A 17,989-nucleotide genomic window follows, 5' to 3' on the forward strand; every position below is an offset into this window, starting at 1 on the left:
TGGTGGAGGCTGCCCTTGGTGTCTGTGGGATGGGGGTGCAGGGGGACATGAGTGGGGGCCTGGTGGAGGCTGCCCCTGCACTGCTGGGGGATGGGGGTGCAGGGGGACATGAGTGGGGGCCTGGTGGAGGCTGCCCCTGCACTGCTGGGGGGTGGGGTGGTGGGAGACAGGAGTGGGGGCCTGGTGGAGGCTGCCCCTGCACTGCTGGGGGTTCGGGGTAATAGGGGACATGAGTGGGGGCCTGGTGGAGGCTGCCCCTGGTGGCTGGGGATTGAGGGTGGTGGGAGACATGAGTTGGACATGAGTGGGGGCCTGGTGGAGGGTGCCCCTGACTGCTGGGGGGTAGGGGGTGGTTGGAGGCCTGAGTGGGGGCCTGGTGGAGGCTGACCCTGCACTGCTGGGGGGTGGGGGTGCAGGGGGATATGAGTGGCGGCCTGGTGGAGGCTGCCCCTGCACTGCTGGAGTGTGGGGGCGGTGGGAGACATGAGTGGGGGCCTGGTGGAGGCTGCCCTTGGTGGCTGGGGGGTGGGGGTGGTGGGAAACATGAGTGGGGGCCTGGTGGAGGCTGCCCCTGGTGGCTGGGGGGTGGGGGTGGTGGTAGACATGAGTGGGGGCCTGGTGGAGGGTGACCCTGCACTGCTGGGGGGTGGGGGTGGTGGGAGACATGAGTGGGGGCCTGGTGGAGGCTGCCCCTGGTGGGTGGGGGTGGTGGTATACATGGGTGGGGGCCTGGTGGAGGCTGCACCTGCACTGCTGGGGGGTGGGGGTAATAGGGGACATGAGTGGGGGCCTGGTGGAGGCTGTCCCTGGTGGCTGGGGGTGGGGGTGGTGGTAGACATGAGTGGGGGCCTGGTGGAGGCTGCCCCTGGTGGCTGGGGGGTGTGGGTAATAGGGGACATGAGTTGGGGCCTGGTGGAGGCTGCCCCTGCTCTGCTGGGAGGTGGGGGTGGTGGGAGACATGAGTGGGGGCCTGGTGGAGGCTGCCCCTGGTGGCTGGGGGGTGGGGGTGGTGGGAGACATGAGTGGGGGGCTGGTGGAGGCTGCCCCTGCACTGCTGGGTGGTGGGGGTGGTGGGAGAAATGAGTGGGGGCCTGGTGGAGGCTGCCCCTGGTTGCTGTGGGATGGGGTGGTGGGAGACATGAGTGGGGGCCTGGTGGAGGCTGCCTCTGCACTGCTGATGGGTGGAGGTAATAGGGGACATGAGTGGGGGCATGGTGGGGGCTGCCCCTGGTGGCTGGGGGGTGGGGGTGGTGGTAGACATGAGTGGGGGCCTGGTGGAGGCTGCCCCTGCACTGCTGGGGGGTGGGGGTGGTGGGAGACATGAGTGGGGGCCTGGTGGAGGCTGCCCCTGGTGGCTGGGGGATGGGGGTGGTGGTAGACGTGAGTGGGGGCCTGGTGGAGGCTGCCCCTGCACTGATGGGGGTGGAGGTGCAGGGGGACATGAGTGGGGGCCTGGTGGAGGCTGCCCCTGCACTGCTGGAGGGTGGGGGTGGTGGTAGACATGAGGGGGGGCCTGGTGGAGCCTGCCCCCGCACTGCTGGGGGGTGGGGGTGGTGGGAGACATGAGTGGGGGCCTGGTGGAGGCTGCCCCTGCACTGCTGGGGGGTGGGGGTATAGGGGACATGAGTGGGTGCCTGGTGGAGGCTGCCCCTGGTGGCTGGGGGGTGGGGGTGGTGGGAGACATGAGTGGGGGCCTGGTGGAGGCTGCCCCTGGTGGCTGGGGGGTAGGGGTGGTGGGGGACATGAGTGGGGGCCTGGTGGAGGCTGCCCCTGGTGGCTGTGGGGTGGGGGTTGTGGGAGACATGAGTGGGGGCCTGGTGGAGGCTGCCCCTGGTGGCTGGGGGGTGGGGGTGGTGGTAGACATGAGTGGGGGCCTGGTGGAGGGTGCCCATGCACTGCTGGGGGGTGGGGGTGGTGGGAGACATGAGTGGGGGCCTGGTGGAGGCTGCCCCTGCACTGCTGGGGGGTGGGGGTAATAGGGGACATGAGTGGGGGCCTGGTGGAGGCTCCCCCTGGTGGCTGGGGGGTGAGGGTGGTGGGAGACATGAGTTGGACATGAGTGGGGGCCTGGTGGACGGTGCCCCTGACTGCTGGGGGGTAGGGGTGGTGGGAGACATGAGTGGGGGCCGGGTGGAGGCTGCCCCTTCACTGCTGGGGGGTGGGGATGCAGGGGGACATGAGTGGGGGCCTTGTGGAGGCTGCCCCTGCACTGCTGGGGGGTGGGGGTGGTGGGAGACATGAGTGGGGGCCTGGTGGAGGCTGCCCCTGGTGGCTGGGGGGTGGGGGTGGTGGGAGACATGAGTGGGGGCCTGGTGGAGGCTGCCCCTGATGGCTGGGGGGTGGGGGTGGTGGTAGACATGAGTGGGGCCTGGTGGAGGCTGCCCCTGCACTGCTGGGGGGTGGGGGTGGTGGGAAACATGAGTGGGGGCCTGGTGGAGGGTGCCCCTGACTGCTGGGTGGTAGGGGGTGGTGGGAGACATGAGTGGGGGCCTGGTGGAGGCTGCCCCTGGTGGCTGGGGGGTGGGGGTGGTGGGAGACATGAGTGGGGGCCTGGTGGAGGCTGCCCCTGGTGGCTGGGGGGTGGGGGTGGTGGGGGACATGAGTGGGGGCCTGGTGGAGGCTGCCCCTGGTGGCTGTGGGGTGGGGGTTGTGGGAGACATGAGTGGGGGCCTGGTGGAGGCTGCCCCTGGTGGCTGGGGGGTGGGGGTGGTGGTAGACATGAGTGGGGGCCTGGTGGAGGGTGCCCATGCACTGCTGGAGGGTGGGGGTGGTGGGAGACATGAGTGGGGGCCTGGTGGAGGCTGCCCCTGCACTGCTGGGGGGTGGGGGTAATAGGGGACATGAGTGGGGGCCTGGTGGAGGCTCCCCCTGGTGGCTGGGGGGTGAGGGTGGTGGGAGACATGAGTTGGACATGAGTGGGGGCCTGGTGGACGGTGCCCCTGACTGCTGGGGGGTAGGGGGTGGTGGGAGACATGAGTGGGGGCCGGGTAGAGGCTGCCCCTTCACTGCTGGGGGGTGGGGATGCAGGGGGACATGAGTGGGGGCCTTGTGGAGGCTGCCCCTGCACTGCTGGGGGGTGGGGGTGGTGGGAGGCATGAGTGGGGGCCTGGTGGAGGCTGCCCCTGGGGGGTGGGGGTGGTGGGAGACATGAGTGGGGGCCTGGTGGAGGCTGCCCCTGGTGGCTGGGGGGTGGGGGTGGTGGTAGACATGAGTGGGGGCCTGGTGGAGGCTGCCCCTGCACTGCTGGGGGGTGGGGTGGTGGGAAACATGAGTGGGGGCCTGGTGGAGGCTGCCCCTGGTGGCTGGGGGGTGGGGGTGGTGGGAGACATGAGTGGGGGCCTGGTGGAGGCTGCCCCTGCACTGCAGGGGAGTGGGGGTGGTGGGAGACATGAGTGGGGGCCTGGTGGAGGCTGCCCCTGGTGGCGGGGGGGTGGGGGTGGTGGGAAACATGAGTGGGGGGCTGGTGGAGGCTGCCCCTGCACTGCTGGGGGGTTGGGGTGGTGGGAGACATGAGTGGGGGCCTGGTGGAGGCTGCCCCTGGTGGCTGTGGGATGGGGGTGGTGGGAGACATGAGTGGGGGCCTGGTGGAGGCTGCCCCTGCACTGCTGGGGGGTGGGGGTAATAGGGGACATGAGTGGGGGCCTGCTGGCGGCTGCCCCTGGTGGCTGGGGGATGGGGTGTGTTAGGGAGAATTCTCTGTTTAGGCTGAATTTCCTAACCTAGTGAGTCCCCCAGCAGCTTTGCTAGATTTCAGGAGTTTGTTTTTTTCCACCCTGCCAAGAGTGAGACTCTTTTCTCCCACTCTTGGACATGTATGTGTGTAATTCCTTTGAAATGTCAATGTGTTCGATGGGCTATGGGGTCTTTTACTCCATAGGGTCTCATATGTTTTTCTATGTGTGTTACACCGCACCCTACGTGTCGTAACACGGGGGCGCCCTAGCGGGTCCTCCACCATAGACTCCATACCCGGGGAACTGACTCCTGTCTCCCCGGCCATGTAAAGTCACTATTGGCTTTACTAGACATAAATTTACTAACAGAACTAGTACCAACCATGTTATTGTGGACGTACTAGTAGGGGTAATTCGATTACTCCTGGATCTGTTACTCGAGGGGGCACTGTCCCGTCCCCCCTCGTCGAGTTTTGGCTGGTGGCAGTGGAAACTACTTGTTATGTTCGATCCCGAACATAACCCTATGGGATTTGTCCCATTGTTGGAGATTAATACTTTTTCTCATTAATCTCTGACGTACCACCGATCTACTTATCTTAAATAAGTTTATCGAGTGGTATTTTCTGCCAGAACTCGGTTTTAAAAATGGCGTCTGTGTTCGTCTCTGTGACTCCTAAACCAAAGGTTGAGCCCTTTGTTCCACTTTTTGGCGGGCCTCTGTACAGAGACCCTCCAAAGTGGTGCCATTCTGTCTGGGTTACCTCAGGGGTGTGGGAGGGGGTTTAGGCACCCTGGACCGAGTTGCCTTGCCAACTCAGGTCGCACTCTGGAGTGATTGGCCCAGGTGGTGAGCATTCCCGCTCACCACTTAGCATGTGTTGATTGACAGCTAGGCTGAATGAATGGGGGTCGTCTGCATAAAAGCAGGGCTTTTGGGATTGGATCTTCAGAAGTCGCCACAGGACCTAAGAATCCGACGAGGGTAACGCTGAGCCGACCTGCACGACGACACCTCCGGTGGAGCCCTGCGGAACCGACTCACCACTTCCCGACGACAGAGGAGATCTCCCTGCCGGAGAGTCTCTTCTCCTGACTGGTGGGAACAACCAGTCCCCTTTGCTTTTTATTCGCCTCAGGACGCAGTGGTCGAATTGCCCGTGCAGAGCACCTCGGCAACCGGATAGCCACTACCCCTGTACCGCGACCAAAAGGTGGTGCCTTGTGACGGAGCACTCCGCGGCTGGTCTCTTCCCTGGTGGTGCACCGGACTTTACTTTCCTTCGACGACGAGATCATCTCTACTCTTGGCCAAGACCCGACGTGCATCCACCACCAGGAACAACTGCCCCCACCGGAGCTGCCTTCCACAACAAGGTACCGTGTCCGCCTGACTTCCCTTTCGGTCGGTTCGAGTGAGGTGTCTTAATCCTCTCCGTTCCGCTGGGTCGCCTCCAAGCTTTGCTCATTCTTTGTTCTGAACTGGTTCGATCTGCCGATAACAATTTGCTATAAAGACTTGAATGTATCTCCACTAGAGACTTTTTGGGACATCGCGCCTTGCCTCTCTCCGAGTGGGCCTGGCCTCTGAACTTTACAAATCTATTGTGATTCTTGCCTTCCTGCCTTGCATTTTATCCGCATAGGATTGAACTGTGTTGATTTCATAACCTGCCGATCTTTTTCTCTCCCGTCCTAACTAATATTCGAGTGTCATCTAGGTTGAGGTATACACCTCTGTCTGAAAATAAGTGGTACCGGTAGAACCTAGAGTTGTCGATATCTTGCTAGGGAGATTGATCGTTTTCTACTCCGTAGAGTAATTGTGATTGATTTGTTTGCCGTGATTTGCTTTAGTGTTTTCCATAGATGTTGTGTTATAAATAAATAACTTACTATCTTTACACTAAGCCTCGTTGCGTGTTTGCTTGTCTTGCTGTGAAGAATTGCCCTATGTTGTATACTCCACATACTGACCAACTTTTCTTGAGAGAAGTCTGACTGCTCAGCCACAGCTACCAAGTGAATCTGTGTGGTACAGACTGCTACGAAGTGGGTTCACCGCCAACGCCTGTAGTCCTAAATCTTTTGCAGTGGTCCCAGAGGGAACTGCACAGGTTTCCGCCTAACACTGGTGTACAGCGGTGGGATTTGTATCGAGTATACAGTTTAGAGTGCTTTTCGACACTGTAGGATAACTAACCACAAAACTTTGCACCAAAAAGCAACTTTCAAAAACATGTCTACGATGGAAACTTACAGTCAAGAATCCTTGTCAGGTGAAAATACTGAGAGTTTGCGAGCTCTCTGTAGGCAAGAGAATCTTTCTGTAAGAGGCAAGAAGTTAGAACTAATAGAGAGATTGCTGGTGAACCTAAGTCTGGGTATTGGTTCAGAGGAACCAATCTCTCCAGCAACTGTAGATAACAGTAATGGTGTTGATCTGAATCGTAATTCTGATGATAGCGATGAAGAGGCTGACGAGGACGGAGAGGCTAACGAAACTCTCTCCCCCGCTCCTCTACCTGCCTTACCAGCTGTGCCTACGGGGCCCATACCAGGTCCCACAATTAACCCTGCTTATTTGGAACTTGAAAAAATGAAGCTCGAATTAGAATATAAACGGTTCTTGTCTCAATCTGAATGAAACCAAGAGCTCGAGTTCAGACGGATGAATGCCCAGGATGAGCAGAAGCAAGCTGAGTTAAGACTCAGAGAAATAGAACTTAATCACGAGTTAGAAATGAAAAAGTTGTCTTTGGAAAATGCTTCTCTCTCCTCTGGTTCCTCTAGGAGCTCCAGTCCCAAAAGACCCCGGATGCCGAAGGAATTAGTGGGTATGTATGAACCGAGATTGGATGTGTTGGACTGGTTGAAACTGTTTGAATACAATCATGGGCTCCAGGACATCACCGGGAATGCGTTGCTTCCCTGGTTGTTCTCTAGGCTCCCTCCTGTTGCGACTGATGTGGTAATGGAGTTGGGGGAGGCGGATAAGACAGATTACAAAAGTGTGAAACTAGCTTTGATAGCTAGATTCGGGAAGACCCCTTCCCAGTATCTTAAGAGGTTTAGAACCCTCAAAAACCATGATGGTACCCCTTGGGCTACCTGGGTGAGTGAAGGGTTGAAAAACTTAGAGGGATGGATTAAGGGTTACAAAGTGAACACTTATGAGGGTATGAGAAATCTTTTTTATGTTGGAGACTATTTATGATGCCTGTTCTCCTGAGCTCAGACAGCACTTGGCTGATTCGAAGGAATTGGATTCCAGGGCACTAGCTAAGGCTGCTGACTTGTGGGTTGCCAACAGGGCTACTCATAAGGATTCTGGGCCAACTCAGAAAAAGGGATGAGGGAAAACAGCCTAAAAAAGACTCAAAAGAGAATTCGAATAACTCACATTCCAAAGAGGGCCCCAAACAAAACCAGAAGGGTAAGCCACCGGGAAAACCACAGCAGAATAGTGTGTCTTCTGGTGCCAAACCGGAAGGAGGTCAGAACAAGCCACCATTCCAGAAAGCATTCGGTAAATGCTTTGTTTGTGGCTCGACTGACCACGTGAAAGGAGATCCCAGATGTAAGGGTAAACCTTCAGGGGTCCAGCTTGTCTCCTTAGCCTTCATTCCAGAGGAGGAAGTCCAAATGGCAAGTGGAAACTTTCTACTGCTAGCTGACAAACCCATTGGAGTCTCAGCCAGCGTTTCTTTAGTATCTCTGGGGTTGTGGGAACAACAGAATTTAGATGTCTATAATTCTATCCCCGATAATACTAAAGAGTATTATAAGGACAGTGTCCAGGTGAATGGTCAGGAGACTCCTGCCATTAGGGACACTGGGGCCAGCATAACTGTGGTGGATAAATCGTTTTTTCAGGCTGAGGATGTTGCTAAGGCACCCAAACGCCTCACCAAGTTAGCTGGAGGGCCTGTGCAGATGCTTCCCCAATTACCAGTTCTCATCCAGTGTAACGACATGACTGTGAAGATACCTGTCAGCATACAGAGTGAGGTACCAGGACGCGTACTGTTGGTTAATGTTAAGACGGATTTCTGAACTCTGTCCTGGTGGCGCAGAAGTTCAGAAGGCCAACCTAATTACTTGGAACAGGGTAACCTCTGGACGAGCCAGACCAATCAAGGTAGCGATCGCGGCGGTCAAGACTAGGTCTCAAGAGGGGTGAGGGTGACTGAAAGCCCGCAATGAGCACACAAAGCAAGAGCGCTTACAAACTACTCCAAACAGTTGTTATATCAAAAATAGATACACATTTATTTTAAGGCCTTTAAAACAATGACCGTAGCGAGAAAATCACAATATCACAATATTAAACCAACACATACCATATCAACACAATATATATACAAATACAACAGTCGCTAGCGTTATAAGCACGAAATGTGTAGTCCACCTGAAAGGAAAGGAAAACAGGCAGTGCGATAACGCTTTAGACTCAGTTCGCCTTCAGAGGCACCTAACTAGATGGAAGTCCGAGCCCTGCAAAGAGTGGAGCCTTGTGCTCAAAGTACCTGCCACGCCGGTGCCAACGGGCAAAAGGGGAAGCTCTTCGGAGGAAGTCAGGCAGTTCGGGTTAGTGCACAGCAGAAGGAGAACAGGTTCCGCAACTCAAGCGCAGCCTCCACAGCGGGCAGAAGCAGAGCGCGAGTACGGCCAAAAGGGTGCTGTTTTTACACAGCAGGGAAAAGCAATGGGATACTGCATGAGGGCGACCAGATCCTAGCTAAACTACTCACCGGTCCCCGAAGCAAGCAGACCCAGGCTTCTCCACGTTAGTTTCAGCAGCTGGCAGGTTCAGAAGAGCAGGGAACGCCTCGTAGTCGTGTAGAGCAAAAAGACGTCCCAATCGACGAAACCAGCACAGTTTGTTGCCGCAGCAGGACAACGGAGCGGCCGTGTGTATTCGAGCCAAATGTACACTCCTCCCTTCAGACTTGGGAACGCCAAGTGTACGAAGCGTGGGAGAGTGACCAGGACTCGAAATACAACACAACCTGGCGGCGGTTACAGAGCAGGACTCCCTTGTAAGCTGGTCAGTCAACTGGATGGCCCAGAGACGCTTCCGAAGGCTTACTTGGCAGGAGATGATGAAGTCGCCGGGAATAGCTGTTTCTGCTATTCCAAAGGTCGAAGCACCAGTACAGGCCTTCTGGTTCGATCAAAGGAGGAAAGGGTTTCACAGGACGGCAGCAGTGCAAAGGAGGATTCCTTCAGCGGGTCACCAGCGATTCCTCGGTCCAGCCTCGTGGTTGCAGGATACTTGGCTCCTGTATTCCTTCGTTCGTGAGAACTCAGGAGATCGACATGGTAGTGGTGTTTCCAGCCCCCTCTTATCCACGGTTCCCTTCGCGCCAAAACGGAGGGGAGCCAATGGGAGATCCGCTCATCAACACACATACCATACGTGGACCAATCACGGACCACGGTGGTCCCAGGCATTCACACCACCCTAGACTCTCTGGCACCCAGGATGTGTATTGGGACCAGACATCCCAGCCCACACCCTGGAGGCACACAAACGACATGTAGAAGCCCGCGAAAGCAACCACGTTTCGCGGGAAAGTACATGCCCAAATAAGGAAGGCCCCGGGTCGCTCGACCTGGGGAAGGTGACGGGAGCAAGACGGTCAGTGGACAAGACAAAGGAGCCTCGTGGTCTGGCCATTTTGGGAGCCAGGCCACCATTTTGGGTTCAGTGCGAAAAACGTGCTCAGAACGCCAAAAGGAGCTCAAAATAAACAAAACGATCGCTGCCACCATTCGAGTCCCTGAATGACTTGCACCGATCAAATACCATCCTAAAAGAGTATCTAGGGCCTGTAGAAGGCTAGAGACCCAAGAGAGCTGTAACTTAGCTTACAGTGCCCTCTTGTGTCATGTTGCACTAAAGCCGCAACATGATAGAAGAAACTACGGGAAACAGCGTTCCCCGGTACTGACTGTCTTAAGGGCATGTCAGTTTCCCCGTAAGAAAGGAGCGAAAGCCCAGAGGAGTGCGGCAGAAGGCTGCACTTCTCTGGCAAAGTCAAGAACAAGGTGAAAACAACAGCAAAAAGTTTAGGGGTTGCCACATGGAAGGAAAATTACCTACAATTACGAAATCTTTCCTAACACTCGCCCCTCCCAGACTATGGACAGGGGGAACTAATCCACCCCTGGATGAGTCTCTTGTTCAGGTCGGTTAAACATTCTGGACAACCCATCAGCATTGCTATGTTGGACACCTGGCCTATGCTCAATAGTGAAGTCGAAGCCTTGTAGACTTATGGACCACCTAAGCAACTTTGGATTCTCCCCCTTCATGTTCATTAGCCACTTTAACGGCTTATGGTCAGTTTGCACAGTGAAGTGGGTCCCATAGAGGTAGGGCCTCAGCTTCCTTAGGGCCCACACAACAGAGAAACATTCTTTCTCTACCGTGGACCATCTGAGCTCTCTGTCCTTAAGCTGGCGACTAATAAAACCGATAGGGTGTTCCTTACCCTTCTCATCTACTTGTGATAGTACAGCTCCTATCCCAGTGTCAGAGGCATCCGTCTGCACGATAAAAGGTCTTTGATAATCAGGGGCCCTAAGCACAGGGGCCTGGCACAAGGAGTCTTTTAAGCCATTGAAGGCCTTCTCACACTCGTCGGTCCAAGTTACCTTCTTGGGTTTCTTCGGAGTTGTGAGGGCAGTCAGAGGAGCAGCTATGGTGCCATAGTCTGCCACAAAATTGCGGTAATACCCCGTGAGTCCTAAAAAGGCTCTCACTTGGGTTTGCGTAGTGGGGGTAGGCCAGTCTTGTACTGCTTGTACCTGACTGAGTAGAGGCTGTCTCCTCCCTCCACCTACTTCATGTCCAAGGTAAACCACTGAGCCTTGTCCATTTTGGTGAGGGGCCACTCGGACACCCTCAAAAGAGCTATCTGAAGGACTGCTTGGGAACAGGTCGGGGAGAGGTTCAGACTCCTCTTCCTCAACGTCTGAAGCCAATAGCAGTGCTGCGATTTCGCCGCTTGGGACGAAAGCCTTCAGCCTATTCACGTGAAACACTTTTGGAGCCTGTCCAGGCCTTCCAAGGTCCACTGAATAGTTAACCTCACCCAGGGGCTCCACCACTGGGCAAGGGCCTGACCATTTGTCCTATAAAGCTCGAGGCCTTATGAGATTCATGATCAGGACTTGCTGACCAAGTGTAAAGTTGATGAGGGAAGCTTTCTGGTCGTACCAATGTTTCACCAGCGCTTGCCCTGCCTTCAATTTATCACTAGCCAAGCCCATCAGAAGTACCATCCGTTTTCTGAGCCCTAGCACATAATCAACTACGTTGGTAGTAACAGGGGGAGTGGGCATCTCCCATCCCTCTTTGACGATGGCTAAGGGTCCCCGTACGGGATGACCGAACAGAAGTTCGAAGGGGCTGAAGCCAACACCCTCCTGTGGTACCTCTCGGTAGGCAAACAGTAAGCATGAAACAAGAAGATCCCATTTTCTTCTCTGAGGCTCCTCCAGAGCCCCAATCATGCTCTTTAACGTTCTGTTGAAACGCCCCCCCAGACCATTGGTCTGGGGGTGGTATGCAGAAGAGAACCTGTAGGTGACCCCACATTCTTTCCACATAGCCTGCCTATACTTCGACATAAAGTTGCTGCCATGATCCGACACAACTTCTTTAGGGAAGCCAACCCTAGTAAATATGCCGAGTAAAGCTTCTGCAACTGACTTGGCAGTTACAGTTGTCAATGGGATGGCCTCAGGATACCTGGTTGCATGGTCGACCAGCACCAGGATAAACCTATTGCCCGAGGATGTTTGCGGGTCAAGGGGACCAACCATGTCGATCCCTACCCTTTCAAATGGTACCCCCACAACTGGGAGCGGTACCAACGGAGCTTGGATTGTCGCGCCAACCTTACCAGACAACTGGCAGGCGGCACAACTCCTGCAGTGACTTTCTACTTGCTCCCCCATCTTGGGCCAGTAGAAGTGCATGGATAACCTTTGCTTGGTCCTCCTCATACCAAGGTGACCAGCAAGGGGAACTTCATGCGCCAACTGCAGGAGGAAGGGCCTAACAGCAAGGGGAACCACCAACCTCCTATGGTCTCCTTCTGTAGACTCTGTGGGCTCACTATACAGGAGTCCACCTTCCCAATAAATCCTATGCTTCCCAGGAGGTTCACCCTCAAGCTGGGAGCAGGCCTGTCTCCTTAGGCCTTCCAGAGATGGGCACTCACGTTGGCCTTTACTGAATTCGTCCCTATCAGGACCTCCTTCAACTAACAAGTCTTTTAGTTCAGGATGATCGTTGGGGTCGAATACTTCAGGCATCGCCACCTCCTCGTCAGGCCCGGGCGATTGACCAACTTCCTCCACCGCAGTGGTAGGCGAGCTCGGGGGAATATTCTCTTTCCCTCGTTTTGACTTGTAGACTCCTTTCGCCTTGGGTTTCCCCTTCGGCTGGGGCGGCGTATTGGACTTGGCCAATGCTGCCCGTGCTTGAGACCGTGTGTAGGGTCTTTCGGCAGTGTCTCCTACGAGCCCTAAAGCTCTGAGATCATTACCCAACAAGACCTTTCCCGGGACGTTTCTCTGAATGCTCACTGGAATCCTGACTGCTGTACCATTTAAAGTAAGATTTACAGGTATTACGGGAAACATACGGAGGGGGCCGTCAGCCAACTTAGTGGGCATCAGAGTAGCTCTGGCAACTTCCTCTGAGTCTACCAAGGTAGAATCCACTACAGTGCGACTGCACCCACTATCCCTAAGAGCTGGAGTATCCACTCCATTGATCAGCACACTGTCTTTAAAGTAGTGCTTGGTATTATCCGGAATCCTAGCATAAGCCTCTGCAACTTTAGGCTCCCAGGAACCCAGGGACACTAAAACTACCTCAGCCTCTATTCCGCTGGGAAATGAGTCTGAGGAGAAGGATGCTCCTGTACTCTCTTCTTCCTCGTAGGAGGAGAAGGCCAGATTAGCGGAGTGGACCCCCAAAGGTCTAACCTTACAACGGGGATCCCCCTTCACGTGGTCAGTTGCTCCACAAGAAAAACAAGCCCCAGTGGGTCTGTTTACGTAGGGAGGCTTATTGTAACCAGAGTTCTGTTTCGGAGGCAGACCTCCACTGCCCTGTGAGTTCTCTTGTGTCTTACCCTTGTTTTTCTTTTTGTGGCCCTTATGGGAAGAAGATTTAGCAGATTCCCCACCCTCCATATCTTTGGACTTTTTCCCTTCCTCCTGCTTACCAGGATGAGTTTTGTCCTTATGGGACACTCGATGTGACACCCATAAGTCTGCTGCAATGGCCAGCTTCTTAGGATCTATCTCCTTCGAATCGGCCAAATGCTGCTTAAGCTCCGGGGAAGAAGAAGCAAAAATGTGTTCCAGCATGACAAGATTTATCATGCCTTCGAAGGTAGAAACCTTATAACCTTCAACCCAGCCAGTTAAGTTTTTCAAAGATTCAGCGACATAAGATACCCAAGTACCACCTTCCTTTTTCTTATACTCTCGAAAACGCTTTAAATATTGGGCCGGAGTCTTCCCAAACTTTAAAATGAGAGTTTGCTTTAACATTGCGAAATCAGCTCGCTCAGCCTTTGACATTTCCATAATGGCACTACAGCCAGAATGGGGCAGTCTACTGAGCAACCACGCAATCTTATCAGCATTGTCAACTTCTTGAACCTTGCATGCATACTCAAACGCATTCAGCCAGTCCATAATGTCATTCCTTTCTTCATACACACTGAGCAGATCTTTCGGAAACCGTGGATGAGAGGAAGCCCCAGACCCATGTCCAGGACCCTTGGACCCATTTGCAACCTGAAGCTTGGCCAGTTCCAACTGGTGATCCCTGTCTTTCTGTTTTTCTGCCTGTTCGATTTTTAGTTTGGCTATGCTGAATTCAAGCTCCTGCTGCCTAAACCGCAGCTCTTGCTTCTTGAATTCAAGCATAGCATCCCCATCAACACTGGCAGAGGAAACATTAGACATCTCGTCCTCCCTGTCCTCGTGGTCGCAATGGATCAGTGCAGCGGCAGAACCGTCGGTTCTACCAGTGAGAGCAGCCCCACCACCTTCTGCACTGTCCTCAGAAGTTATAGCGTCAAGCTGCGCTTCTTGCCACACCACGATTCTCTGGATCATTTCCAATTTTGTGCCTTGAGAGGAAACACCTCTCTCCGCACACATCTTTTTCAGCGTTTCTGATTTGGAAGCATTTAAAGTTAACAAGGTATTTGTTTCCATACTGTTTGATAGGACTATGGCCTTTTTAAAGTTATACTACAACAATTCACTACGTGTACTGGTTGGAATAACCTGAAATGCCTTAGTTCGTGCGCAACACTGGATACCTTCAGTCGTATCCCACCGCTGTACACCAATTTGTTAAGACGGATTTCTGAACTCTGTCCTGGTGGCGCAGAAGTTCAGAAGGCCAACCTAATTACTTGGAACAGGGTAACCTCTGGATGAGCCAGACCAATCAAGGTAGCGATCGCGGCGGTCAAGACTAGGTCTCAAGAGGGGTGAGGGTGACTGAAAGCCCGCAATGAGCACACAAAGCAAGAGCGCTTACAAACTACTCCAAACAGTTGTTATATCAAAAATAGATACACATTTATTTTAAGGCCTTTAAAACAATGACCGTAGCGAGAAAATCACAATATCACAATATTAAACCAACACATACCATATCAACACAATATATATACAAATACAACAGTCGCTAGCGTTATAAGCACGAAATGTGTAGTCCACCTGAAAGGAAAGGAAAACAGGCAGTGCGATAACGCTTTAGACTCAGTTCGCCTTCAGAGGCACCTAACTAGATGGAAGTCCGAGCCCTGCGAAGAGTGGAGCCTTGTGCTCAAAGTACCTGCCACGCCGGTGCCAACGGGCAAAAGGGGAAGCTCTTCGGAGGAAGTCAGGCAGTTCGGGTTAGTGCACAGCAGAAGGAGAACAGGTTCCGCAACTCAAGCGCAGCCTCCACAGCGGGCAGAAGCAGAGCGCGAGTACGGCCAAAAGGGTGCTGTTTTTACACAGCAGGGAAAAGCAATGGGATACTGCAGGAGGGCGACCAGATCCTAGCTAAACTACTCACCGGTCCCCGAAGCAAGCAGACCCAGGCTTCTCCACGTTAGTTTCAGCAGCTGGCAGGTTCAGAAGAGCAGGGAACGCCTCGTAGTCGTGTAGAGCAAAAAGACGTCCCAATCGACGAAACCAGCACAGTTTGTTGCCGCAGCAGGACAACGGAGCGGCCGTGTGTATTCGAGCCAAATGTACACTCCTCCCTTCAGACTTGGGAACGCCAAGTGTACGAAGCGTGGGAGAGTGACCAGGACTCGAAATACAACACAACCTGGCGGCGGTTACAGAGCAGGACTCCCTTGTAAGCTGGTCAGTCAACTGGATGGCCCAGAGACGCTTCCGAAGGCTTACTTGGCAGGAGATGATGAAGTCGCCGGGAATAGCTGTTCCTGCTATTCCAAAGGTCGAAGCACCAGTACAGGCCTTCTGGTTCGATCAAAGGAGGAAAGGGTTTCACAGGACGACAGCAGTGCAAAGGAGGATTCCTTCAGCGGGTCACCAGCGATTCCTCGGTCCAGCCTCGTGGTTGCAGGATACTTGGCTCCTGTATTCCTTCGTTCGTGAGAACTCAGGAGATCGACATGGTAGTGGTGTTTCCAGCCCCCTCTTATCCACGGTTCCCTTCGCGCCAAAACGGAGGGGAGCCAATGGGAGATCCGCTCATCAACACACATACCATACGTGGACCAATCACGGACCACGGTGGTCCCAGGCATTCACACCACCCTAGACTCTCTGGCACCCAGGATGTGTATTGGGACCAGACATCCCAGCCCACACCCTGGAGGCACACAAACGACATGTAGAAGCCCGCGAAAGCAACCACGTTTCGCGGGAAAGTACATGCCCAAATAAGGAAGGCCCCGGGTCGCTCGACCTGGGGAAGGTGACGGGAGCAAGACGGTCAGTGGACAAGACAAAGGAGCCTCGTGGTCTGGCCATTTTGGGAGCCAGGCCACCATTTTGGGTTCAGTGCGAAAAACGTGCTCAGAACGCCAAAAGGAGCTCAAAATAAACAAAACGATCGCTGCCACCATTCGAGTCCCTGAATGACTTGCACCGATCAAATACCATCCTAAAAGAGTATCTAGGGCCTGTAGAAGGCTAGAGACCCAAGAGAGCTGTAACTTAGCTTACAGTGCCCTCTTGTGTCATGTTGCACTAAAGCCGCAACATGATAGAAGAAACTACGGGAAACAGCGTTCCCCGGTACTGACTGTCTTAAGGGCATGTCAGTTTCCCCGTAAGAAAGGAGCGAAAGCCCAGAGGAGTGCGGCAGAAGGCTGCACTTCTCTGGCAAAGTCAAGAACAAGGTGAAAACAACAGCAAAAAGTTTAGGGGTTGCCATATGGAAGGAAAATTACCTACAATTACGAAATCTTTCCTAACAGTTAACGATTTGAAAACTCTCAGAGTTGTATCGCATACTCCCAGACCTCCTAGTAAACGGTTACAGGAGCTAACCAGACCTGCAAGAGAGAGGACCATGCGCGGTACTCTCGGGGAGATGATGAAGAAAGAAATCACTCCTGCTCCACTGGAATTGTCGGCCGCTGTCTCCAAGAAATCAGAAGCGAAGGGGAAACCTAAGACTTCTATCCCGAAACCAGCAGCCAGCATTCCAGTGCAGCCGACACGGACTTCCCCGCGGTTGTCCAACGTCACACCCGTAACTCCACCTCCAGCCGAGGCTGAGAGGGAGGTACAACCCTGTGTGGTAGAATTAGACTCTGAGGAAGAGCTAATGGAAGGCCAGGAACTCATTGGAGATCTGGATCGTGTTGACCATCCTGAGCTGCAGTCTTTACTGGCAGAAGGTGGACCCAGCAGGGCAGACTTCAGTAAGGGACAGAGAGAATGTCCAACTCTGGAAGGTCTTCGCCATCAGGCAGAAGCTCAGGCTGAAGGGCAAGAGCCTGGGAAATACAGGTTGCACTGGGAAGATGGCCTCTTCTACAGTGAACCGACCGAGTCTGCACCTGGAGACTACAAACGCCTCGTAGTACCCCAAGAGAACAGACCACAGTTCTTGCAGTTAGCCCACGAGATTCCTTTGGCTGGTCACTTGAGTTTCAAGAAGACTAAGGAAAGGCTCTCGCTTTACTTCTATTGGCCAAAGATGGGGGCCGAAGTAGAAAAACACTGCAGGAGCTGCCACCCCTGCCAGATCTCTGGTAAGGTTGGATCCAAGAACGTGGCATTTTTAGTGCCTCTCCCGGTTGTGGGAGTCCCATTTGAGAGAGTAGGGATTTACATTGTTGGTCCCCTTGATCCTCCAACCTCCTCAGGCAACAGGTTTATACTTGTTGTAGTAGACCATGCTACTAGGTATCCTGAGGCAATTCCTATGAGGACTGTTACAGCTCCGGCTGTGGCTAAGGCCCTCCTTGGTATTTTTACCAGGGTCGGGTTTCCTAAGGAAGTAATTTCTGACAGGGGGTCAAACTTTATGTCCCACTACATGAAATCCATGTGGAAAACCTGCGGAGTAACTTACAAGTTCTCAACGGCTTACCACCCACAAACCAATGGGTTGGTAGAACGGTTCAACCGAACCATGAAGAGCATGATAGGTGCTCTAGAGGAACCCCTTAAGCGTAAGTGGGACCTTCTATTGCCATGCCTTCTCTTTGCTTATAGAGAAGTCCCTCAGGAGGGAGTAGGTTACTCTCCCTTTGAACTACTCTATGGTCATCCCGTCAGAGGTCCATTGGCCCTGATTAAGGAGGGGTTGGAGAGTGCTCCTTCCCCCAAGCCAGTCAGAGTGACTGACTACGTGATAGGTCTCCGGAGGAGAATGTCGCACATGATGACGGAAGCAAGCGATAACTTGAAAGCTGGACAAGCATTGGTCAAGCACTGGCACAATCAAAAGGCTAACATGGTTGAGTTCGATCAAGATCAGCTTGTTCTCGTTATGATCCCAACAAGGCAGAGGGCCTTGCAAGATAAATGGATGGGACCCTACCGAGTAGTGGGTAAACTCGGAGAGGTTAACTATCTGGTGGACTTGGACAATCCCAAGGAGGCTCCGACAGTCTTTCACACCAACCGACTTAAAGCGTACGTCTCACGACTTGATGTAGGAGCGTTGCTTCTAGCATCATCCGAGGAAGAAGAAGAGAGTGAAGCTCTTCCGGATCTCCTCAGAGGCTTACCTTTAGATGAAAAAATTGAAGGAGTGAATCTCTCCTCCAATCTGACACCCGAGCAAC

This window comes from Ambystoma mexicanum, chromosome 7p (assembly GCF_040938575.1).
Source record: "Ambystoma mexicanum isolate Mex_15411 chromosome 7p, UKY_AmexF1_1, whole genome shotgun sequence".
NCBI classification, from domain to species: Eukaryota; Metazoa; Chordata; class Amphibia; order Caudata; family Ambystomatidae; genus Ambystoma; species Ambystoma mexicanum.